Raw genomic sequence first — 25447 nt, 5'->3', positions numbered from 1 at the left:
CATCTCGCTGCTCAGTATCATCTAGACATTGAAGCCCCCTTTCAAATCTCCCTCACCCTGACAGGGCATTTCCATTCATTTTTCTCCTTCTTAGTGATAGCCACCATGACAAGATCTCTGGGCTCTCTTATGCTGAGAGGGATTTCTATCACATGCAAATCTGTGAAAATTTCACCCACATGAAGCTCGTGTGCACTCCTATCACTTTATAATCATATCTCTGAAATTCCTCAAACTTTTTGCAAGTGGTGATGAAGATGGTATTTGGAAGTGATCAGGTAATAGAGATGGAGTCCATCTAGTCGACAGGGCAATAAATGGTGAGACAGTTCTACATAGCCTAAAGTAGTTGATACTCAAAATTTGCAACAATTCCACACCAATTTAGTGTTGCATTTCTCTGTTATATTACTCCTTGTTTTGTTTTTTTGGGAGGGAGGGTGGAGGGACATTAATATACCCTTAAATCTCATTAGTTTGGCCAGGAAGCAGTGCTGGGTTTTGAGTGGAATGATGTTATTGGAACTGATTGCAGCAATTGGGGAAGAAACTTGTGTAAACAATTAGCATTTCTCTACAGCTTTCTTATTTGAATCTGTAGTTTTGGAGTACATCAGTCTAGTCCCTCCCTTGGGTTGAGACATAAGAAAGGGATTTTACTTCGCTGCATCTCCCAGAACTTCTGAGGAGGTGGCTATCCTCCTGAAGAAAATGGGCTTCAATTGGTGAGATGTATGTTTGTCCTCTCTCATAGTTGCTTCTCACCATGATACAGCCCAGAGAAGAAGAAAGCACTTAAATTCCTGGAAATAGTGTAAGGCCGTCACAAAACATATCAAACACTGGATTAAGGGAAAGGATTTATTGGTAGGGAAACCCGACAGACTGGAGGGAAGGGGCAAAGAAGGAAAAGAGGGAGAAGAGAGTGTAAGAGAGAGAAGGAGAGACAGAGAGAGAAAGAGATTGAGAATCAAGAAAGAGAAAAAGAGAGAGCCATGTGTTCATGAACAGGGCCTCTTAAACCTTTGCTGGGGTGTGGGCAGGGAAGTAGGAGCAGCAAATCCCATTAGGGTGGGGATGGAACTGACACCAGTGGTTGGGCCATGGTGTCACCTGACTTTCAGCCATGGTAGTGGGTTCTAGAGCCTAGGATGCTGTCGGGGGTGTAGATTGCGCCCTAGATAAGACTCCGTCATTTTTCTAACTGCTAGTACAATGGGGTGGGCATGGTGTTAGTGATAAGATAGAGAGGAGGACCCTGGTAAAGAGAATTGAAATCCTCTAGAGTGAGAGGCAGCACAAATCTGACATGACGGTGGTGAAGGTAATTTATTCTCAGCTTTGTGACTGTTAGTACAATAAAGAAAGAGTAAAAAAGGAGAGTCAAGATGGCAAAGATGATTCTTATTTACAAGAGGAAATGCACTTCATTTGTGCCCTGGAAACAGCTCTCTCCCTGAGTACCCAACCCAGGAACCAACCATAAAAGGGGTTACTTGGCTAGAAAGGAAGGATTTGGTGGGGAGCAGGCTCCACGCAACAGTGGCTTAAATTAAGTAATAGGTGGAATAACACAAGATGAAAAATGGTGTCCACACTAAAGGATCACTGCATTAACAGTGTGGATGATGAAAATAAACCTTAGAGGAAGCTTTGGGATCTGGAATACATATAGCTTGTTGATGTGGATTGTCATGACTTAGAGTGATGCCCAACTTACATTAGGTCTCATAAAACTCAGGGATACTGTCAATGGAAAATGTTAGCTGTGGCCAAAGATCCTGTTGGCTAACCAGAGATATTATAGTGGGCTTATTGGGCAAATAAACACCATGTAAAATGGTGACTTAGCTAGTTTACAGGAAGTTGAATTGAGTTCTAAACACATTCAGTTGTTTCTCAGGGAGATTCTTGACAAATCAAATCCTCCTTATTGCAATAAATGCTGGTGAGGGTGTTAGGAAAATAGCACCCTACTCTGCTGTCAATGTGAATGTAAACTAGCAGATCCACTGTGGAAGACAGTATGCAGATAGAAAGCTGAAAATAGGTCTACCATATAACTCAGCCATCCTACTCTTGGGAATTTATCCAAATAAAATGAAATCAGCATGTGAAAGAATTATCTGTACCCCTATGTTTATTGCAGTTCAATTCACAATAGCTAAGATAAGGAATCAATCCAGATACCAATCAATCTGTGACTTGATAGAGAGATTGTGATATTATATATATATATATATATATAGAGAGAGAGAGAGAGAGAGAGAAATGGAATACTACTCAGCCATAAAAAAGAATGAAATCCTGTCTTTTTTAATGAAACGGATGCAATTGAGAACCATTACATTTAGTGAAATAAGCCAGTCCCAAAAAGACAAATATCATATGTTTTCCCTGATCTGTGGTAACTAATAGAATACTAAAAATGTAGCATAAAGGATTGAAATTGACATTTTGAGATTTGATGATTGTTTACAGCCTTTGTCTCTACTGTTGAGGAACTGTGATTTTCTTTTTTCTTACTAGTTGTTGAACTCTTTACTTAGTATAGGGTTAATCTCATGGATATAAAGTGAACTTCAAGTAGATCTTTGTAAAAATTAAGAGAGGGAATAATAGAGGAAGGCTGAGAAAATGGGTGGGAGGGCAGGTAGGATGGGAAGTATCACTACATTCCTAAATATGTATATATGAAATTTGTTTACCTTAAATAAAAGAAAAAAAACCTTAAATACTGGCAATAATGGCTAATGCTAGGATAATTCAAAGATCATAGAATCCCTGTATTTAATAAAAAATCATGAGAGACAAACTCACAGTCAAGTGTTCCCTGTTAATTCTACAAAAAGCAGTTCTAATGTTACAACCTCCCACTTAAGTAAATGAGGCTTGACATTTGATAGGAATATTTGGAATCAGATGGCAACATATTTCACACTTCGAAAATTTTCTAACTTCTGTGTAAAGATTTTTGCCACGAATCTACCCCAGTTTATTGAGGATGAGAGTAGCAACAGGCATTATATTGACTAATGAAAGTTATCAGTCTGGTTGTTGGTTCTCTAGGGAAGAATTCAATATCAGAAACCCCAAAGATTTCCTCTCTGAAGCCTCTAGATCAAATAGACAGACATATAACTATCTATAGGTGTTGGTTGTTAGCAGCTTCCCAACTCAGCCCAAGTGTATTCACCAATAGAGAGGCAACGATTGCTATACTAGATATTCATAAGAAAACTAGAGATTTTTCTGAGAAAGAGCAAATTATCCTTTATACAAAGATTCCTGGTGTACTGGGGTAATGAGCAAAGATCCCTGTAAAGTTAGACCAGTAACAGAGTCCTTGTAAAGTGGAAATAGCACATGGTATGTTTATTTTTCTTCATACTATTTATTGAACTCTTTATGTAGTGTAGGGTTAATCCTATGAATATAAAGTAAACTGAAGATATGTCTTCGTAATTATCATGAGGGGGAATAGGAGAGGGAGGAAAAAGAAGGGTGGGAGGGTGGGAGGGTGGGCAGTGGAGGGGCAGGGTGCAAAGTGTCACTATGTTTCTGAATCTGTATATATAGAATGCATGAATGTTATATATCTTAAATAAAATTTTTAAAAAATTAAAATTGAAAAGCCAAGAGAAAACAAAGCTTGAGTACAGTGAGATATTCACAGCTGATGTTTATAATGATATAATTTGGAAATACCCTTAATGGGAAAAACAATGATGATTCTTTGAAATTCTGTGAATGAATAAAGTGGGATAGAAAATTGGGGGAAAAAAGGAAATAATATTTACAGGATTGAGTTAAAACTTGTCATGCTGGAGTTTCAAAAATCCATGAGTATACAGCCCCATATTCTGGCACAGAGGTAAATTTAGTGAAAACTCTAGGAATATATCTGACTCATGTTCAATAGAGATTAGAAGGAGGATGATTAGCCATCTTAAAAAAGAAGAAAAAAAAAAAGAAAATGAATGGTCAAACTTTACTGATTGTGAACTAAGTATAAGAGAGCCAGATAATGGATAGCCACAGCTTACTACCCTTATAAGAGGAGATAAACCAAAGTGTCTAATGCATTATTCCTACAAAGAGAGTATAATCTTTGAAGACATTTCTCTAAGGTTCAAATCTGTTGATTCTTGGTTAGTGGCTAAGGGATAACTATATGTTTGGAACTTTGACAATATTAAAGCTGGAAAATATAAAGCTGAAATACTGGGGGCAAAGAAATTAGTGTAAAAACAATCACTGTGACTACCATCTGCCCATCCTGGTGTACCATACCATGGCTCACACCAAATAAGACATGAAACAGGCAGGATACAATGCTACAGCTTATAAATTGGCCAAGCCATCAAAGTGGGTAAGCCTTTTGAAAAATGAGAAGTTTCAAGAATTGTGGAATGAGTCAGTCTACTTATTTTATTTGTGAATATGTAAGAGGTCGGGATATTTGCGCATCATAAGATCTTACAAATGAATTGTTAATAGAAGGTGTGACTCAGCAGATACATTTATACAAATTTGTTAAAGACTCTCCTACATGCCATAAATCTAGACAGCTGTGCCTGCCACATGGGAAAGTGAATTATAGACAAGAACTACATCAGAATTGAAAACTTGATTTTATAGAGCTTTACCCCGTGGTACAATGAGCCACTAAATATGTCTTAATAGTGGTGGATATCAATGGCAGATGTTTACCTGTGGAAAGGATAACATGTCAATATTATTGAGTGATTAACAAACATATTTTGTAGTTTTTGGAAATGCTAAAAGTAATACTCAGATCAATGCTCCACTTCATCAAAAATTATAAAATAGTAGGCATTGCAAAATAACATTTCTTGGGTTGTTTTACCTATTCTATTATACTAGAGAAACAGGAAACATAGAAAGACACAAAGAACTCTTAAAACAAGGGCTATTGAGAGTGACATCAGCAAGATGACAGACTAGGAAGCACCAGTTCTTTATTTACCCATTAAAACATCAAGTAAACGGCAAAAAAAAAAAAAATCAGTAAAAAGAGCTTTCTGGGAGCTCTAGAAACCAGAAAATAATCTGAAGCAATCAAGGGACATCCAGTCAAACAAGTCACACTCAACATAATAGGATATTTTATGGTGTTTTTCCTTGCCCTTTTCCCACTCTTCCATTGCACGTCATACCATGACACAGTCAGAAGGAAGCTGCTCACTTCTTGATTTCTTTCTCAGGACAGAAAGAAAAGAGCAGAACATGCTTGCAACATCCTGCCTGTCTGGAGCAGCACGAGGGACCAGCTTATGTGTCATCTCACTTAAAGTTCAGACAGAAATTAAGGCCAATGTTGGCAGTGCTAGATACATACCATATAAAAACCGCAAGGGGCTGTAGACCTGTGGATTTCTGGAGTAAAAGGAATGCAGTATAATATCTTTTAAGGCTCCTGAGGACCATCAAGGGTAAAAATATTAAGAAAATGAAGATGGTTTAAAAAAAGTACACACACAGGCCCAGGGAAGAGGCATACTCCAAAAGACCAAAAATACTGTCAGCATTCATGCCAGACTAATTAGTGAATGTCTTCCCCGGCAAGGAGCCAATTTGTGCTGGCTGGGTGAGATGACTGAAGTTTTGTTATTTTAATTCAAATTCTCAATTTTTGACAAACAATCCCAAGACAAAAACAAATAGTAAAATATGATCCAAAGAAACAACATTATACCTCTAGAAATCAACCATAATGAAATACAGGATTCAGATTTATTAGACTGCCCTTTTAACACACCTGCCTAAACATGTGCAACAAATAAAGAAAAAACATAGAAAGAAAATCAAAGGAAATCTGGAAAATTGTATGTAAACAAAATCAGAACATTAACAACAATGTAAAAATTAAGAAAAGTGTAATTTCTGGGAATTAAAAATTTAACTGAAAAATTCACTAGAGGAAATTAACAGCAGACACGAAGAGGCAGAAGAAAAAAAAAATCAGTGAACTTGAAGTCAGGTATTTTGAAATTATTGCGTCTCAGGAGAAAAAAAAATCAAATGAAGAAATGTGAACAGAACTCAAAGGACTTGTGATACACCAAGAGGTAGGATCCTAGAAAAAATTTAAAGAGAGACAATTGAGCACGGAACTCAATTTTAAAATAATAGCTAAAACTCCATAAATTTGAAGTAACACATGGATATACAAATTCAAGAAGTTCAATGAACTCCAAGTAGGTTAAATCTGAAGAGACCCATAGTGAAAAACATTAAAAATTAGCAAGCAAAAGATCTATACCCAGCAAAACTGTACTACAAAAATGAGGGAGAAGTTAAGACATTCTCAGATAAACATAAACTAAGAGAGTTCATTATCAATGTGTGTGTTGTATTACAAATGCTAAATGAATCCTTTAAGTTGAAATGAAAACTTGATGGATGCTAACTTAAAGTCACACAAAAATAAGTTTCCAGAAACACATAAGCTGCTATGACTAAATTATGGAGAATTAGAAAGTCTGAACTGAATGTAACTATCTTGGAGACTGAACTGGTAATCAAAAACATCCCATTGAAGAAAAGTCCAGGCTCAAATAGCTTACTAGTGTCTTCTACAAAACATTTAAAGAATTAATATCAACCTCTTTCAAATACTACTCCCCAAAAATAATTAAAGAGGAAGGAACACTTTTGAATTCATTCAATGAAAAAGTATTACCCTGTCACCAAAGCCAGACAAATACACTACATAAAAACTAGGCAGAAATGCCTCTGATGAATATTCATGCAAAAATCCTGAGGAAAACACCAGCAAACCAAATGAAATAGCAAAATAAGTGGCTTGAACACCATAATTAAGGAGGAATCACTACTGTTATGCAACAACTTAACATAAAAAATCAGTCAATGTAATATATCACATTAACAGAATGATCATCTCAACTGATGCAGGAAAAAGTATTTGACAAATTTCAAGACAATGTCATTACTAAAATACTCAACAAAGTAGTCTTAGAAGGAAACTACTTTACCATAATAAAGACTTTACATGAAAAGGCCACAGAAAACATGATATTCAGTGTTGAAATCATGAAAGTACTACCTCTAAGATCAGAATGAAGACAAGGATGTCACGTTTCACTACTTTTATTCAAGATGGCAATTGAACAACAAAAACAAAGTTATATAAAATGGAAAAGAAGAAATAAAATTTTCTGTTCTTATACAATAAAACCCTAAAAATTACACACACACACAAACACACACACATTAAGACTAATGAAGGGGGAGCGGTGCTATGGCGCAATAGGTTAATCCTCCGCCTGGGGTGCCAGCATTCCATATGGGTGGCGGTTGGAGTCCCGGCTGCTCCTCCTCTGAACCAGCTCTCTGCTATGGCCTGGGAAAGCAGCAGAAGATGGCCCATGTCCTTGGGCCCCTGCACCCACGTGGGAGACCCAGTGGAAGAACCTGGCTCCTGGCTTCGGATTGGTGCAGATTCGGCCATTGCGGCCATCTGGAGAAAGAACTAACGGAAGGAAGAGCTCTCTCTTCCTCTCACTGTCTGTAACTCTACCTCTCAAATAAATAATTAAAATCTTTAAAAAAAGCTAATGAAAGAATTTAGGAAAGTTTCAGAATAAAATATCAACAATAATGATCAGTTGTGTTTCAACAAAATAACAATGAAAAATCCTAAAAGGTTATTAATAAAATAATTCAATTTACAATAGCACTGGAAATAATAAATTGCTTAGGAATAAACCAAAGGAGAAAAAAGATTTGTATGCTGAAACTACATAACTGAGGAAAAACAAAGAAGACATCAATTAATTGAAAGATATCTGTTTCCATGGATTGGAAAATGTAATATTTTTATGATACCAAATACTCAATATATTCAGTACAATCACTACCCTAATATCCTAATGATTTTTTGCAGAAATAGAAGAGCTCATCCTAAAATTCAAATTCAATCTCAAGTGACTGAAAAAAAAAACCTTGGGGAAAAAAAAAAAAAACAAATTTGAAGGTCTCCTGGCTCCTGAATTCAAAACCTATTCCACAGCTACAGTAATAAAAAGAGTGTAGCATTGGCACAGACAGTATTGAAGACCAATGGAATGCAAAAAAAGTCTAGAAATAAACTTTTATATATGCTCAAATTATTTTCTTTTTTCTTTTCACTGTATTCAACAGACAGAGAGCCAGACATTGAGGGACAGAGAAACAGAGGGAGAGATCTTCCATCTGCCAGTCCACTCCCCAGATGTCTACCATAAGCAGGGATGGGTCAGGTTGAAACCAGGAACCTGGAACTCTGCGTCTCTGGTGAGGATGGCTGGGACTTAGTCAGTGAAGCAATCATCTGCTGCCTCCCAGCATGCATATCAGCAGGAAGTGAAAAAGGAAACAGAGTAGCTGGGACATGGGACAAGGGCACCTTTAGTGGTGATCCTACTCTCATGCTACACTCCTGCCATGGTCAAATGATTTTAATAGTGATTCCAAAAGCACTCAATAAGGGAATGACATTCTTTTCAATGACTAGCTTTAGAAAAATGGGATATCTACAGGCCAAAGAATGAAGTTGAACCTTGGCATTCACTATACACAAAAGTTAACTAATATGTATCAGAAAGTAAGCATAAAAGCTAAAACAATAAATTTATCAAAATACAAAAGAGGGGCCGGTGCAGTGGCTAACTTGGTTAATCCTCCACCTGCGGCGCCAGCATCCCATATGGGCACCAGGTTCTAGTCCCAGTTGCTCCTCTTCCAGTCCAGCTCTTTGCTGTGGCCCAGGAGAGCAGTGGAGGATGGCCCAAGTGCTTGGGCCCTGCACCTGCATGGGAGACCAGGAGGAAGCACCTGGCTCCTGGCTTTGGATCGGCACAGCGCTGGCCGTAGCGGCCATTTTGGGGGTGAACCAATGGAAGGAAAACCTTTCTCTGTGTCTCTCTCTCTCTCACTGTCTAACTATCTGTCAAATAAATTTAAAAAAAAGAAGAAAAACACACAAAAGAAAATCTTCAGGACATTAAATTTGGGAATGATTTATTGGCTACAGCCACAAAGGCAGAGGCAGAACAAAAGATACAAAGGATAAATTGTACTACACCAAAATTTAAAAATTCTGTGCTCAGTCAGTTATTTGGCCTAGTAGTCAAGACACTGGTTAGGATGCCTGCATCCATATTAACGTGCCTGAATTTGTATCACTGTTCTGTTCCCAATTTCAGCTTCTTGCTAATTCAGATCCTGGGATACAGTGGCTGATGGCTAAATTTGTTGGAAAAACATATATTCAAGTCTTTTATCATTTTAATTATATCTTTAACATTTTATATTTTTTAATCCACATGGAATATCTCTGGATTGAGTTCATAGCTCCTGGTTTCACCTTGGCCCAGACCCTGGCATTGTAAGCCTTTGGCAGATGAATCAGCAGATGAGAATATTCCATCTCTGTATATCATATAGAAATATTAAATGTTAAAGAAAAATTTTGTGCATCATAAGACACAATCAACAAGGTAAAAAAAGTAACTCACAGAATGGGAAAATATTTGCAAATTATTTATATGATAAAGGGTGTCAACCATACATATTTGAAAACTCCTGTGACTCAATAACAAAAATAAAGAAAAACTTTTGGAGTGGGTATTTGGCTCAATGGTTAAGACATCCTCATCCCATATTGAATTACCTGTGCTCAACTCCGTGCTCTGCTTCCAATCCAACTTACTACTAATGTACACTCCAGCAGCAAGTAATGACTCAAGTACATGCGTACCTGCCACCAACTTGGGAAATCTGGATGGAGTTCTGGGCTCTTGATTTTCCCCTAGCCTAACCCTGGATATTGCCAGCATTTGAAGAGTGGATCCATGGGTGGGAGATCCCTGTCTCTGTGTCTCTGTCTCTGTCTCTGTCTCTGTCTCTTCCTCCCTCCCCCATCTCTTTACCTTCCAAATAAGTAAAAGTAAACAACATTTTTAAATAAAAGAAACACCATTTTCCATAATTAAAAGTTAAACACTTGATTTAAAATGCTAAAGGACTTGAATAGACTTTTTTTCCAAATAAAACACACAAACAGCCAATGATAACAGGAGAAGGTATTCAAAGTCACTAATTATTAGAGCAGAACAATGCAAATCAAAACCGTTAGGGTGGCTGATTTAAAACAAAAGTAGAAAATAAAAAATGTTAGAAAATTTCCAGAGAAATTGGGACCCTTAAACAGTGCTGGTGGGGGCCTGGCTTGGTAACACAGTGGGTAAAGCCACCACCTTCAGAGCCTGCATCCCGTATGGACGCCAGTTTGAGTCCTGGCTGCTCCACTTCTGATCCAGCTCCCTGCTGATGTGCCTGGAAGGCAGCAGAGGATAGCCGAAGTACTTGGGTCCCTGCACCCACGTGGGAGACCCAGAAATAGCTCCTGGCTCCTGGTTCCTGGCTTTGGCCTGGCCCAGCCCTGGCATTTGTTGTCATTTGGGGAGTGAACCAACAGATAGAAGGCCTCTCTCTGTCTGCTTCTGCCTCTCTGTAACTCGGTCTTTCAAATAAATAAATAAAGTTTAAAAAAAAACAGTGCTGTTTGGAAAAAAAAAATTGTGCAGCAAGCATGCAAAACAGTATGACAACTACTTAAAAGCAATTTTTGTTAAGATTTATTTTATAATTTATTTGAAAGTCAGAATTACACAGAGAGGCTGAAAGGTAGAGACAGAGAGAGATCTTCCATCTGATGGTTCACTCTCCAGATGGCAGGAACTGCCGGAACTGCGCTGATCCGAAGCCAGGAGCCAGGAGCTTCTTGCAGGTCTCCTACGTGGGTGCAAGGACCCAAAAACTTAAGCCATCTTCCACTGCTTTCCCAGGCCATAGCAGAGAGCTGGATCAGAAGCGGAGCAGCTGGGACTTGAACCGGTGCCCATATGGAATGCCGGCACTATAGACTGCGGCTTCACTCACTACGCCACTGCATGGGTCCTCGAAAGCAATTTTAAAAGAATTGCTATATGATCCAGCAGTTCTATTCCTAAGCATATAGCTAGGAGTTAGAAACAGTGATTTGGACAGATGCTTGGGTGCAAATGTCCATTGCAGCATTATTCTCAACAGGCAGAAGGGGAAAAGAACTGAAATGCTTATCAACAATGAATGGACGAACTGTGTTATATACTTAATATGTAGTAGAATGGTAGTTACCAGGGGCTGGGGAGAAGGCGAATGGGTAACTATTGTTTAATGGGTGTAACGGTTCCATTTTACAAAATGAAAATACTTCTAGAGATGAATACACAACAATATGTATGTACTAAATCCCACTGAAATTTATGCTTAAATATAGTTAACATGGCCAATTTTGTTAGGTGTATTTTACTACAATTTAATTTTTTAAATAAAAAAGATATTGAAAGAGCTTGGAGGACAATGGTCCTCCCAATCATGGGGAACCCTTTTATCTGCCAAGGCTATTTGGATATTTATACCATAAATCAATTTAAAAATTAGCTGGTTACAAATGTATTGCATCTCGAGTCCTAATTGTGGTTGCCTTGGCAGGGCCAGACCAAATGATTTTGTGGGCCTCTGTATGGCCTGTGGGCTGGGTGTTCCCCACTCCTGAAAGATCAAAAATATTGTCTATATTTCTCTTTACATTAAATGAAAGTCTTTAGTATAACTGCATCATATTTAAATTCGCAACATATGAAAAGACCAGCAAGACACTGTGACTTGTGCTGGTGTATTTCATCCACTTTGGGCACTACTCAATTTCCACTTTCTACAGACCTGGAAGCTCTGACATTGATACCCACAACAAAAGAGCATCCACCTGGTTTCATACACTAAACCTGCATTAAAATTGGTGTCCCTTTATAAATAGTGTCTTATTTAGCTGCCTTCAAGACTGCCTTCAAGAATTTTTATGGGTCTTTAATATTCAGGTGTTTATTGTGTGCCTTCATTTTTTTTAAATTTTATATCCTACTTGGAGTTCACTGATCTTCTTGGATGTGTAAGTTCATGTTGTTTCACAAGTTTGGGAAAGTTTTCAGCCATTATTCCTTCTAATACATTTTCAGCCCTGCCCTTTCTCTTCTCCTTCCAGGATTCTGACGACACAAATGCTAGTTTTCGGGTTTTTTTTTTTCCTTTAATCCTTCAAGGTCCTTGAATTTTTGTTAATTTCTATGCTCTATTTTCTGTTTTTTTTAGAGTATGCATTTTAAAATACTTATTTACTTGAGAGGCAGATTTACAGACAAGCAGAGGGAGAGACAGAGAGAGAGGTCTTCCATCCACTGGTTCGCTCCTCAAATGACAGCAATGGCCAGAGCTGGGCCAATCCGAAGTCAGGAGCCAGGAGCTTCTTCTGGGTCTCCAATGGGTTCAGGAGCTCAAGAACTTGGGCCATCATCAACTGCATTCCCAGGCCATAGCAGAGAGCTGGATCAGAAGTGGAGCAGTCAGGTCTTGAACTGGCATCCATATGGGATGGCAGCACTGCAGGCGGGTGCTTAAGCTACTATGCCACAGCCTCAACCTCTGCAAGTTATTTTGATTTGTGATTGTTTTAACCACCAGATGCAGAACTCATAGGGAGCCAACTATAAGTGTCCCTGTAGAATTACCACAGATGAAGGCTGGCCTCTTAGAATATGCATTTTTCTTACTCTATCTTGCAGTTCACTAATTTATACTCTTTTATCTCCAATCTTATTTCTTTTAAGGATTAATTTATTTATCCAAGAGGTAGAGTCACAGACACAGAGAGGGAGAAGCAAAATTTTCCATCCGCAGGTTCACTCCCCAAATGACCGCAATGGTCAGAACTGGGCCGATCCAAAGCCAGGAGCCAGGAGCCTCTTCCAGGTCTCCCACATGGGTGCAGGGGCCCAAGTACTTGGGCCATTCTCCACTTCTTCCCCAGGCTATAACAGAGAGCTGTATTGGAAGTGGAGCGGCTGGGACTCAAACCAGTACCCAAATGGGATGCTGGCACCACAGACAGAGGCTTAACCTACTACACCACAGCGCTGGTTCTTTCAATCTGTTATTGAGGCCATTTAGCATTTTTTGTTACTTTATTCTTTAGTTCTATTTGGTTCTTTTTTTATAATGATTATTTCTTTGCCAAGATTTTCTATTTTAATTTTTCAGGAGATTTTCTTATTGCTTGTTGAAGCCTTTCTATGATGGCTGTTTTAAAGTCTGTCAGATAATCTGAATTTTTATCCTTCTCAATGTTATTATTTGTAGGATTTTTTTCATATTGTGATTTTCCTGGGTTTGGTATGGTGTGTGATTTCTATTGTAGCCTGGATATGTTGGATATTACATTGTGAGACTTATGACCCTATGTAATTTCTTTAGCAAGAATTCCCCTATTGAGGTGATATGAGAGTTGAGTTCTTTTGTATGATTAGCTTTCTGCATGGTTCTGCTGACACCAGTCTAACAAAATTGGTGCACTAATTCACACTCTCTTTGTAGAGAACGGAGTGGATGTTCAGCTAATGCTTTGACTTGGCTGACGCTTGGTGAGAATGGTGCACCCACTTACAACTCCTCATTGCTTCCACATGAGGGTGTAAGATCAGTTGTTTACTGGGTCCTAATTAACTGTATAGAAATGGGAAATGTGGGACAATTTTGTTTCTGTAATATAGGTGTGGAAACTTAGTGCTCCATTGGGTCCCTACTGATACTGAGCTCAGCAAGATTACCTCACTTTGTACCTCCAGGGTAGTCATGTAAGGGGATGAAGACTGAGTTCTTCACTCAGCCTAGATGGCATCAGGGGTGGAGGAATGGTGCAGTGTTGATTTACTTCACTTGCACTTGCTCTGTCTCGTTGCTTGAGACACTGTGTGCCACTGAAATGTAGATAGAGATGAGGTGCAGTGGTGACTATCTCCATTTTGCATCACTTCATCAATTCCCGTTGCTGCTGGTTGGGGTTAGAGATAGGGTGCTAATGGGTCCCCTTTATGCTACCATAGCAGGGGAAAGAGAGTACCACCTGCCTCTGCCAGGTAGAGACAGAGAGCAGCTCCCCACTCAGCCTGTTATATCCTAGAGCAGGAACTGTAGCACTTCCTTCTTCTGGTTGGCTAGGAATAGAATATGAATTGCCTGCTCAGTCTTACTAACACTACTCACCGAGGAAAATGCAGTACACTTCTGCAAGTTTGGGGGTTGTGGGATTTGGGAGATCAATTTGATACAAGTCTCCACTGAAACCACGAAAGTGAAAGGCATGCAGTTTTTACATAGGTATTTTGCTGGATGGAGTATGAGCGCTACAGTCAGAAAGATTTTCCCAGGTGGGTATTAGGCACAGTAATTAGGCTGCTGCTTGGAATGCCCACGTTCTGTAACAGAGTGCCTAGGTTTGAGCCTCAGCTCCTCAGTCCATTCCAACTTCCTACTAGTGCCCACCTTGGAAGGGGGGCAGGCAGAAAGTGATGGCTAAAGTGGTTGGATCCTTGCCACCTATGTGGGGGATATTAAGCTCCTGGATTTGGTCTGGCCCATCCTTGGCTGTTGCAAACATTTGTGTACTGAGCCAGTGGATAGGAGAATCCCTCCCTCTCTCTCTCTCTCTCTCTCTCTCTCTCTCTCTCTCTCACACACACACACACACATTACATAAATTGAAAATATATTTTCTGTTGTTAGGCCACACTTTCCTCTGTTCTTTGGCTAGGGAAAACCAACTTTCCTTGAAGTTTTGTTTGTTTGTTCCCATTGGCAGTTCCAGATTAGATGCTTTTGCAGTACTATGTCCAGGATATATGAAGCACAAGGTAATCAAAGTAATGTGAGTTGCCATGTAGTTTCTCAAGCCTCAAGTTTCCCAGGCAGCATGCCTTCATCATTCCACAGTTAAAAGACTTCCTATGCTTATTTGTTGCATTGTGTCCAGAGTATTTTAGTTGTAGGAAGTAGACCTGGAAGGAGTGGGACTACTGTATTTTGACAGAACTGCAGTAATATTTAATCCATGTATCTACTAATTCATTCAAAAATGGTTATTGAGCAGGTCCTAGCTATTAGGGGCACTGCTAGGCATTGAGGATTGGTATAGTCTTTCATGAATAATACATCCTAATGAGGAAAAGAAATACAATCAATGCATGCAGAAAAGAATGAACAAAATTATTTTGAGATAATGTTAAGTACTATGAAGGAAATAAGAAAAATTATTGAGTTAGTGAAATGTAACTACTTCAGACATTGTGAACAGGGGATATCTTTCTTAGAATGACATTTCAGCTTATACTTGGATAAAAGCAATGGTTCAGTTATGTGAAGATCTTGGAGAAGGGTGTTCTAGGCAGAACAACATCAACAAATGCTGTTGGCTGAAGATCAGCTTAGCAAGTGTGAAGAGCAAAAACAAAGCCAATGTGGTTGATGCCCATTGGGAAAAACCACCCATGAGATGAGAAAGGGCCAAATGAACCAAAATCTTGCAGGGAAGAGTAAGGAGTTTCAACTTTTATTAGAAGTGTGAAGAGGACTTTTATGAATGGTAGTGATATTATCTAATGCATATTTTAAAAAGAATCCTTGTTTTGCCATGGATGAATAGGTTGCATGAAGGCCAGGGTAAAAGAAGGATGAACAGTAAGGAAGTTCTTGCAGATCTGTGATTGATAACAGTATCCTGGACTGAGATGGGGTATGGAAATGAAGGTGTGTCAAAATGAACACAGTTTTGAGATATACTTTGGAGATACTACTAGAAAGAATTGTAGTTAGATTGAATGTGAGAGTGAGGGAAAGAGGCTTCAAGGATGACTCAAGTTCCATCCTGAATAACTTTATGAATGGCAGTATGATTTGCTGAAATGAGACTGAAGTAAATTCTCATTTAGTGAGAAAAGCATTGTGTCTTTTTTAAACATCTTAAAATTTGAATTTCCTATTTTACATCCTAAAGAAACAATATCTACCTTAAATCCCCTGCTGTCATATATGCTGCTATCTTAGCCTGGAATACTTTTCTTCTCTCTTTTTTTAATCACATAACAAATTCCTCCTCACCCTTCCAGATTCAGCTGAAGTGTCATGTTTAAAATTCCTTCTAATTCCTCCTGGTTATCTGGTTGTTCCTTTTGGTCTCAGAGCACTTTTACTTACAACTGCTTATCTTTTGTACTAGCCCATAAGCCCGAACAATTCACCTTTATCTCTTTTGTGTTCAATATAGTGTTTGGACTACATAGGTGATAGATAGGTAAGTAGATAGACAGACAGGCAGGTAAATTCATTACTATGATGGAAAGGATGGAGACAGTCTTACTTTTCTTCAATACCTGTACTTTTAGGTGTTCAGCGAATATATAATGAGTAAAAGTCAGTCATGCCCCAAACCTATCAATGTTTCTTCATCTCAATTCCAGAAAAATCCAAATCCTTTCCCCTGACATATGAGGTCTTATATAATATGACTCCCATTGCTTCTCTGATGTAACCTCCCAGCAATATTTTCCTCACACTGTTCCAGTCACACTGAACCTCTCTCTCTGCTCCTCCAACATAGCAAAAGTTCTCCCGACTCTTATTCCAAATTCCTTCATTGCTTGCTGCTCTTAATTCAACTCTCTGTGCAAACAGACTCTGTCACTGAGAAGCCTTCCTTCATTAGCGCAAGTCACCCATTCCCCATCCCCACTCTCATGTCCATCTATTCTCTCCCCTTCTTTTTTCCATACCAAGTCTTATCATAATCATCATCATCATCATCTCTCTCTCTCTCTCTCTCTATATATATATATATATATATATAGGCTACCCTCAAACTCATTGTCAAGCTTGGCTTTGTTCTTTCAACTAAATGAACCATCAGCAGCATGATGTTTCCTCTGATGAAGAAAAAAAAAAAAGATAGATTTTATTTATCCAAACAGTATCTCCACCACCATTATCTCTCAAAACCACATTCCTCCATTGCTGCACTCCCAGAAACAGGATCCTGCTCAACATCTACTTTCTCATAATGCCCAACTCTTGGTTACATTCTCAAATGAGAACAGCTGATTTTGGGTACTACATTATATGCTTCTGTCCCAGCTGAAAGAAGGAAAGGAAAGCAGGTTTCTAGCAAATACCTCTTGGAACTGGAATTCATAATGTGACAATTCATTCCTTTATAAGAACAGGTCAAATGTGTTAGATGACAAATATCCTGTCACAGGAAGAATAAAGAATAAGACAATGAGCAAAAGATGGTGTGATTGGGGACAGAGGATAGCGCTAGATGACTCTTCCAAACCCAGAGGAGCATGTGTACATGTGTGTGTGTTTGTGTGTGTGTGTGTATGTATAGTTTCTTCAGTTTCTTTTTCTTTTCTGCATACAATGTACAGTATCTGTGGGACTTTATGAGCACTACATAGCCTATAAGATGAAATTCTTAAATCCTCAAATCCCTAAACTCTGGGAGCAAGTGCCTTACCCCATGCCCCCACATTTCATTTACCCAGAAAAATCAACAAGATATTAAAAGTAAAGTAAACAAATGGCTAAGTAAACAAATCAAAGTGTCTTCAAGTATCTTCTATCTTGTCTCCAATCAGGACAAATCCTTAACTTTGCTCTGAAGCTTGAATAGACGCTCTTTTCATAGAACTACAAAAAATACAATCTAATCCTGCCTTTAAGTTTTCAACCTGGTATTTTAATGCTCAGAGACATTTTTTTCCTGTTGTCATACTACACTTTAAAGTTCATCAATTCCTATATTGCCCAAGGACAGAACTTGCAGCTAGCAACTGCTGCCTCTTCTTCACTGTAGAATAACCCAGTGGAAAAAAATCACATATGACCAAGAGTTTATCCAACATTTTTTCCCTCCTTAGTCTACACGAGTCCAAATCTCCTTAGCTTGTGGAAATAGTGAAGGATGAGCCTAAATTTTCTGCATGGAGGGCAGCTACAGTTTTGTTTACATATGGAGAAAACTAAAAACAATATTAATGCCACAAAATAGAGGAATTTTTAAATAAGTAAATAAAACAGGGGAAATGGATAAGAAGTGTTAAGGAGGTAAAAACTTAGGTTGGGAGGCAAGATGTCACTGAGAAAGTTCATCTAAGTCATTGAATGTGAAATGGAAGTAAATTATGCAAATACCAAGAAAAAGAAAATCCAGTAAAGTAAAATTACAACCTAAATGAGAAGGCCCGTGGCACGTTAAAAAAAATTGCACAGAATCCAGTGCAACTGAATGAATGTTATCAAAAAAGAGAGTAATAAATGAGATTTGAAATGCAATGAGTGATAATGAAGACCACTGTGGATCATAGTAAAGATTTTGATTTTGGCTCTAATGTAGAAAAAAATTTGAGGGTTTTCAAGCAAATAACTTATTTAATCTAAACTCTGGATCACTGTCTGTTATGTTGACAATAAACAGCAGAGCAAGAATGAGGGAGACCAGTCAGGGTACTATGGCAACAACTGGGGAGAGAAGTGCTTGTGGTTTGGATTAGGGAAGTAACAGTAGATGTGATAAGGGATGGTCACATTCTCGGTTTATTTTGTGGATAGAACATACAGGATTTCTTAATTAATTAAGTTGCAATATGACAGAGAAAGAAAAATTGGGGATAATTCTAAGTCTTTTGGCTGAATAACTGGAAGAATAGATTTGCCATTCCTTGAAATGGGAAAGACTGTAAGAGAAGCAAGTAATGTTTACCAAGGGCTAATATCAGGATTTGTGGTTGGAGTTTTCATGTTTGAGATGCCTAAGATGCTTGTTTTATATATATATATATATATATATATATATATATATGTATATATATATATATCTCCATAAAAAGACATCCAAGTAGAGATACTATATAGGCATTGTTTAAGTTATGTAAAAATGAGTGAAGAAACATACATCAAAATGTTAGCAAGTGATTCTCTCTGTGTGGTGATAACATATTTAGCTTTACTTATTAATAAAAATACAAGCAACAAGCCATACAAGGAATACTTAAAGAAATTCAGCTCATGTAAGCATATAATTGTCCAAGTAGTACATATAATTTCTTTATTTAATTGTGCATATAATGCACAATAATTGTTTATGTAGTTCCAAGTAATTCAAGTATAATATGTATTCTATTTTGCTAACAAAATAAATAAGTGAACCAAAATCCATATTACTTCCTACAGCTTTTTATTTCAGGTCTTTACTGTAGCTTGTTACTTCAGTCATTGACATAGAAATGTTCTTAATTTGCTATCTAAAAAAAAAAGCCATGTGGGGAAAGAATTATGTATGGCATGATCTAAGTTAGCAAGTAAAATAAAACTGAGAGATGGGCAGTCCATCGAAAAGACAGTCCATTACATGAGAAGAGAGGGAAAGTGCCCATGCTGGTCAAAGGATCAGAGAAGCAGAATTACAAGTCACTAGATCTTCAGTGGATAGGCCAAGATGACAACACCCTCTGCCTTTCAATCCCCCTGCTAACTTCATTCAGCCCTTTGCTCCAATGCCTGGGAATCTAGATCTTAATTTCCACTTTATTTTAGAGTTCATCCTATCCAGAACGTATAAACTGCTCTCCAGGAATCTTCTTCTGCATCAACTGGCTGCTCCTGAGAATGGTCAGTACAGACACCACAAATCCCATGACATGGAATCCTTGACTTCATGCATTTATATTAGAGGACAAAACATAACCAAATTCCCAAGAATATCTGTATACATTAAATATAATCATGAAGCAATACAGGTTGTGTACACTTTAAGACATTGCATAAAGAATGACTGATATTCTTATTAAAAACAGAACTTGGGGCGAGCACTGTGGTGTAGCAGGTAAAGCTGTTGCCTGCAGTGCCAGCATCCCATGTGGGCAATGGTTCAAGTTCCAGCTGCTTTAATTCCAATCCAGCTCTCTGCTATGGCCTTGGAAAGCAGTGGAAGATGGCCCAAGTCCTTGGGCCCCTACACCCATGTGGGAGACCTGGAAGATACTCCTGGCTCCTGGATTCAGATGAGTTCAGCTCTAGCCATTGCGGCCATTTGGGGAGAGAACCAGTAGATGGAAGACCTCTCTCTCTCTCTCTCTCTCTCTCTCTCTCTCTGCCTGTCTGTAACTCTGACCTTTCAAACAAATAAATAAATCTTTAAAAATAAAAAGCATAACTTGATCAAAATGGGCTAGCGTGTAACTTAGACCTTAATTAAAGTTTTACTTCAGTATTGTTTTCACAGAAGTTCATTTAACATTTCCAGTCAAGCATAAGATCTCGGAAATGTCCTACTGGAAAGGTATTTCTATATAATTCTGACATCAGTGACATCCAAGCATTTATTTGTTATTGACAAAGATGACCCAATCAATTAAAACAAGTTACACTAATGCAAACAAATGTTGTAGTTTTCATTTTCTTTGAATAATATCAGTGTCAATAAGACCTAAGGAATAAATTGCTGATATTACCCTTTTGCCTACTGACATTCATCATGGTAGCTTTCATTAATTCATAACTTATTCAAAGGACAACGTGTCAATTTTTAGACTCTGGAATCCAGTAGTGTCTACATTCAAGCATCACACTACTCTACATCTTCCAGGTGCCTAAAATCTCTACCATTTGTCATATATAAGAGATAAACTATTTATTACCACTGTTGTCCATTCTGCAATGTAACTAGCCCAAGAGGGATACTTCATTAAAATAAATGTTTATTGAATTTCAAAACTATAAAGGGATATATAATTCAGTTCTTCATCTAACAAAGAACTCTGCACCCACATGGAAGATGCAGAAGTTCCTAGCTCCTGGCTTTGGATTGGTGCAGCTCAGGCTGTTGCGGCCATTTGGGGAGTGAACCAGCAGATGGAAGATCTCTCTCTCTCTGCCTCTGTAACTCTGGTTTTAAATAAATAAATAAATCTTAAAAAAGAAAGGTTCTTCCTTACAATGGTATAGGAAGTCTGGGTAATGCCATTGGAAGAGAGTATTAAAAATGAGCATAATGCTTAATCCTTCAATTGTTCAGATCCCTTTTGATAAACAAATATTTTACTGGCAGCTGTTCTCTCCTCTTCCCCACAAAATGCTCAATGCTGGAAATAGCATGACTCCACTCTTCCATTTGGCATCACGATGACTCAATCTGGAACTCTAAAGTAGTCCTCCCCTGGGACTGTGGGGTGAACCAGATGACCTGCATGACTCCTTTTCATTATCTCCATCCAAACCATTTTTTTAAAGATTTTATTTATTTATTTCAGAGGTAGAGTTACAGACAGTGAGAGGGAGAGACAGAGAGAAAGGTCTTTCTTCCATGGGTTCACTCTCCAAATGGCCACAACAGCCGGAGCTGTGCCGACCTGAAGCCAGGAGCCAGGAGCTTCTTTCTGGTCTCACACGTGGGTGCAGGGGCCCAAGCACTTGGGCCATCTTCTACTGCTTTCTCAGGCCACAGCAGAGAGATGGATTGGAAGAAGAGCAGCTGGGACTAGAAATGGCGCCCATATGGGATGCCGGCACCGCAAGCGGAAGAATAACCTACTGCACCATGGCACCAGCCCCCAAACTAATTTTGATTGCACTACAAAGTAAAGCCTGTAGCTAATTACTGCAACAAGCAAGTAACAGGTTATTTTAAGATCTGTGGACAGGTGAAAAGGTGGCTACATGTTTCAAACAAATTGCCATGCAGGGGATTTTCAAGCACCTCAGGGAGTTCCTAAATGACCTTGCCCAGATGCAGATTGGGCAGGACTTATACTCTGTAACTACAGTAAAGTTGCCAAAATATATTCTAAGAGGATACAGCATATAACTTTGAGAGCATAGTCATTGTTATATTAGAAACACAAGCAGTAAAGGCTGACATCCTCCCTCCAACAGATAAGTCCAATTAATCTTTTTGTAAAGGGCTTAGCCTAAACACACAAAAAAAGGATGGTGAAATACCATTACTCAAGACTTCTGGAATCAGTAACCCATATGGGTGCTGGTTCAAGTCCTCGCTGCTGCAATTCCCATCTAGCTCCCTGTCAATGCATCTGGGGAAACAGCAGAAAACGGCCCAAGTGCTTGGGCCCCTGCACCCATGAGGGGGATGAGGAAGAGCTCCTAACTCCTGGATTCAGACTGGCCCAGCTTCCAGCCATTGCAGCCACTTGGGGGAATGAACCAGTGGGTGGAAGATCTCTGTCTCTGTCTCTCTCTGTGTCTCCCTCTTTCTCTGTAATTCTGCCTTTAAAATAAAATAAATATTTTTTTTAAAAAAATGACTTCTGGGCAGTTTGAATATGACATATCTGTCATTTTGACTGACATTTCACTCTGTAATTGAAAAATTTATTAAAATAATTATAGATTCATATATAGTTGTAAGAAAAAATAGAGATCCCTTGTAACCTTTGCACAGTGTCCTCCAATATAATATTTTGAAAGGTTGTAATATAATAATATCAAAACCAAGATATTGACACTGATATAGTCCAGCAATCATATTCAGGTTTACCCTGTGTACTTGGCACTCATTTGTATGTATGTGTGTATTAGGTCCTACACAATTTTATCCAAATGTGAGTTAAGATATCCACTATCACAGTGAAGACACAGAATATACTGAACATTTCTGTCATTGCACGCTTCCCTCATGCTGCTCCTTATATAGCCACACCCACTTCACTCTCACACCATTCCAACCCCTGAGAACTATTCCAATTTCCTATTTTTATCTAGAAATGCATTAAGACAGTTTAATGAATTCTTTATTGTTAAGTAATAAACCTGGTGTTCATATATCACAGTTTATTTAACCATTCTCACATATAAAGACATCTGGCTGGCTTGCACCTTTCGGCTGTAAGAAAGCTGTTGTGAGTACTTCCAAACATGTTTTTGTGTGAACATATGTTCTCATTTCTCCAGAATAAATGCCTGGAAGTGTCACTGTTAATACTTTTGAGAATACTGTAAAAATGTCTTCCAGAATGACTACATCATTTTATATTCCCACTAGCAATGTATAAATAATCCAGTTTCTCTGGATCCTCATCAGCATTTGATGTTATTATTTATATTTTTACTTTGGCCATTCTGAAAGATGTGTAGTTGTATTCACTGTGGTTTTAATTTGCATTTGCCTGACAGCCATTAGTGTTGACCATATTTTCATACGCTTACTTCCCATCTGTATTTCTTCTTTGGAGGAATGTCTGTTCATGTCTTTTGCTCATTTTCTAATTTGATTGTTTGCTTTTTCATCTTTGAGTTTTCTCTTTTCTTTAGGCACATTGATGTGAAGTTCACATAACATGAAATAAGCTATTTTAAAATGAACAGTTCAGTGTTGTAGATAATGTACGTCTTTTTTCCCAATTCATATTTTTATTATTTTCCTTGCCTTACTGTACTCCTTAGAACTTTCAGTACTATACTGAATAAGATCAACATATAAAAATGCATTATATTCTTATATACTAGCAATGAACAATGATATAAGGAAATTAAAGAAAGTAATTATTTTCTTAGAAGTAACAGAAAGAATAACATTCTCAAGGATAAATTTAATAAAAGAAGCCCACAAATTGCATACTGAGAACTACAAAAGCATTGTTGAGGCAAATTAAAGAGAACTTTAATAAATGGAAAGTTATCACAAGTCCATGGATTAGAATAATCAATGCAGTTAAGATGATAATACTCCTCAAATTGATTCATATTCATTTAATCCTCATCAACATAACAGTTGGATTTTTTTTTTACAGAAATGGGAAAGCTGAAAGTAAAATTTATCTGGAAATTCAAGGGACACAAAATTGTCAAAACAATCTTGAAAAGAAGAAGTAGAGGACTAATACTTTCCAATTTAAAAATTTACTGCAAACTTACAATGATTAAGACTGGCATAAAATACCAATATATAGGTTAATATATGGATCAACAGAATAGAAGTGAGAGTTTGGACATAAGCCCATATATGTATGGTCAACTGATTTTCCAAAAGTTTGCCCAGGCCACTCAATGGTGAAAGAATACTATTTTTAACAAATGATGCTAGGATGACTGAATACAAATAAGTAAATCAATGGTTTAAGGCACTTACCTCATGCTATATACAAAATTAACTCTATAGGTGATGTTGCTTTTTAGCAGATAGAGCCACAGCCAGAGATAACAGCATCCCATGTGAGCACTGGTTCAAATACTGGCGGTTCTGCTTCTGACCCAGCTCCCTGCTAATGCCCCTGGTAAAGCAGAAAAGGATGGCACAGGTGCTAAGGCTCCTGCTACCCATGTAGGACACCCTGATGGGGTTCCATGCTTCTGTCTTTGTCCAGGCCCAGCCTTGGCCATAGCAGCCATTTGGGGATTGAATCAGCAGATGGAAGATTCTCTCTCTCTCTCTCTCACTCTTGCTGTCGCTCTCTCTCAACTCTGCCTTTCAAATAAATCTTTAAAAAAAAAAAAAATCAAGGTGGATTGAAAGAGCTAAGCCTAAGAGTTAAAGCTACGAAACTCTTTTTTGTGAGCTTGTATTAGATTATGGTTTCTCTCTCTCTCTCTCTCTCTCTCTCTCTTTTTTTTTTTTTTTTTTTTTTGACAGGCAGAGTGGACAGTGAAAGAGAGAGACAGAGAGAAAGGTCTTCCTTTGCCATTGGTTCACCCTCCAATGGCCACTGTGGCCGGCGTACCGCGCTGATCTGATGGCAGGAGCCAGGTGCTTACCCTGGTCTCCCATGGGGTGCAGGGCCCAAGAACTTGGGCCATCTTCCACTGCACTCCCTGGCCACAGCAGAGAGCTGGCCTGGAAGAGGGGCAACCGGGAAAGAATCCGGCGCCCCGACCGGGACTAGAACCCGGTGTGCTGGCACCACAAAGCGGAGGATTAGCCTAGTGAGCCGCAGCGCCAGCTTAGATTATGATTTCTTAGATACCAGTAGACTTCAAAACAATCGTGGAAAAACATAAATAAAAGATAAGTCAATATTGGTTCATAAAATTTAGAAATGCATGTATATTTTATTCATTATATGGAAATCCATGAAGTTTTTCGAGATCTTTCATACAACAGCAAAAACACAAGAATAAATAAGAAATATAAATAAGTGAACTTCAATAGCTTTAGAAATTTTTTGCATTTGCATCAAAGGACATTACTTTCCTTCCTGTTCCATATCAGATACTAAATTTTCTCCAAATAGAATAATCCTTCTTTTCTTCCAATTCATGACCTTCAAGGATTGGTTTAAATGCGAATACCTTAGAAAAGCAACTCTATATAATTACTCGGGCATTGTGATGTGGTAAGTAAAGCTTTCGATTAGGTTGCACACATTCTATATCCGAGTGCCTGGGTTAAAGCCCCATATCTACTTCAGATCCAACCTTGTGAAAATGCACCTGGAGGGAAGCAGAAATGGAACTTAATCAGAGTTTCACAGTGAGTTACTGT

The 25447-nt window shown here is 38.3% G+C and overlaps 1 pseudogene; it reads left to right on the top strand.

Moving 5' to 3' along the window:
• Window positions 1-1309: 1309 nt before the first annotated feature.
• The window catches only part of LOC100339270 (SWI/SNF-related matrix-associated actin-dependent regulator of chromatin subfamily E member 1-like), a 68335-nt pseudogene continuing 44197 nt past the window's right edge, over window positions 1310-25447 (top strand).

The sequence above is a fragment of the Oryctolagus cuniculus genome, chromosome X (genome assembly GCF_051225735.1).
Source record: "Oryctolagus cuniculus isolate XC-2025 breed Fujian yellow rabbit chromosome X, ASM5122573v1, whole genome shotgun sequence".
In the NCBI taxonomy this organism is placed as follows: Eukaryota; Metazoa; Chordata; class Mammalia; order Lagomorpha; family Leporidae; genus Oryctolagus; species Oryctolagus cuniculus.
This window is presented reverse-complemented; position numbering and strand designations above follow the sequence as displayed.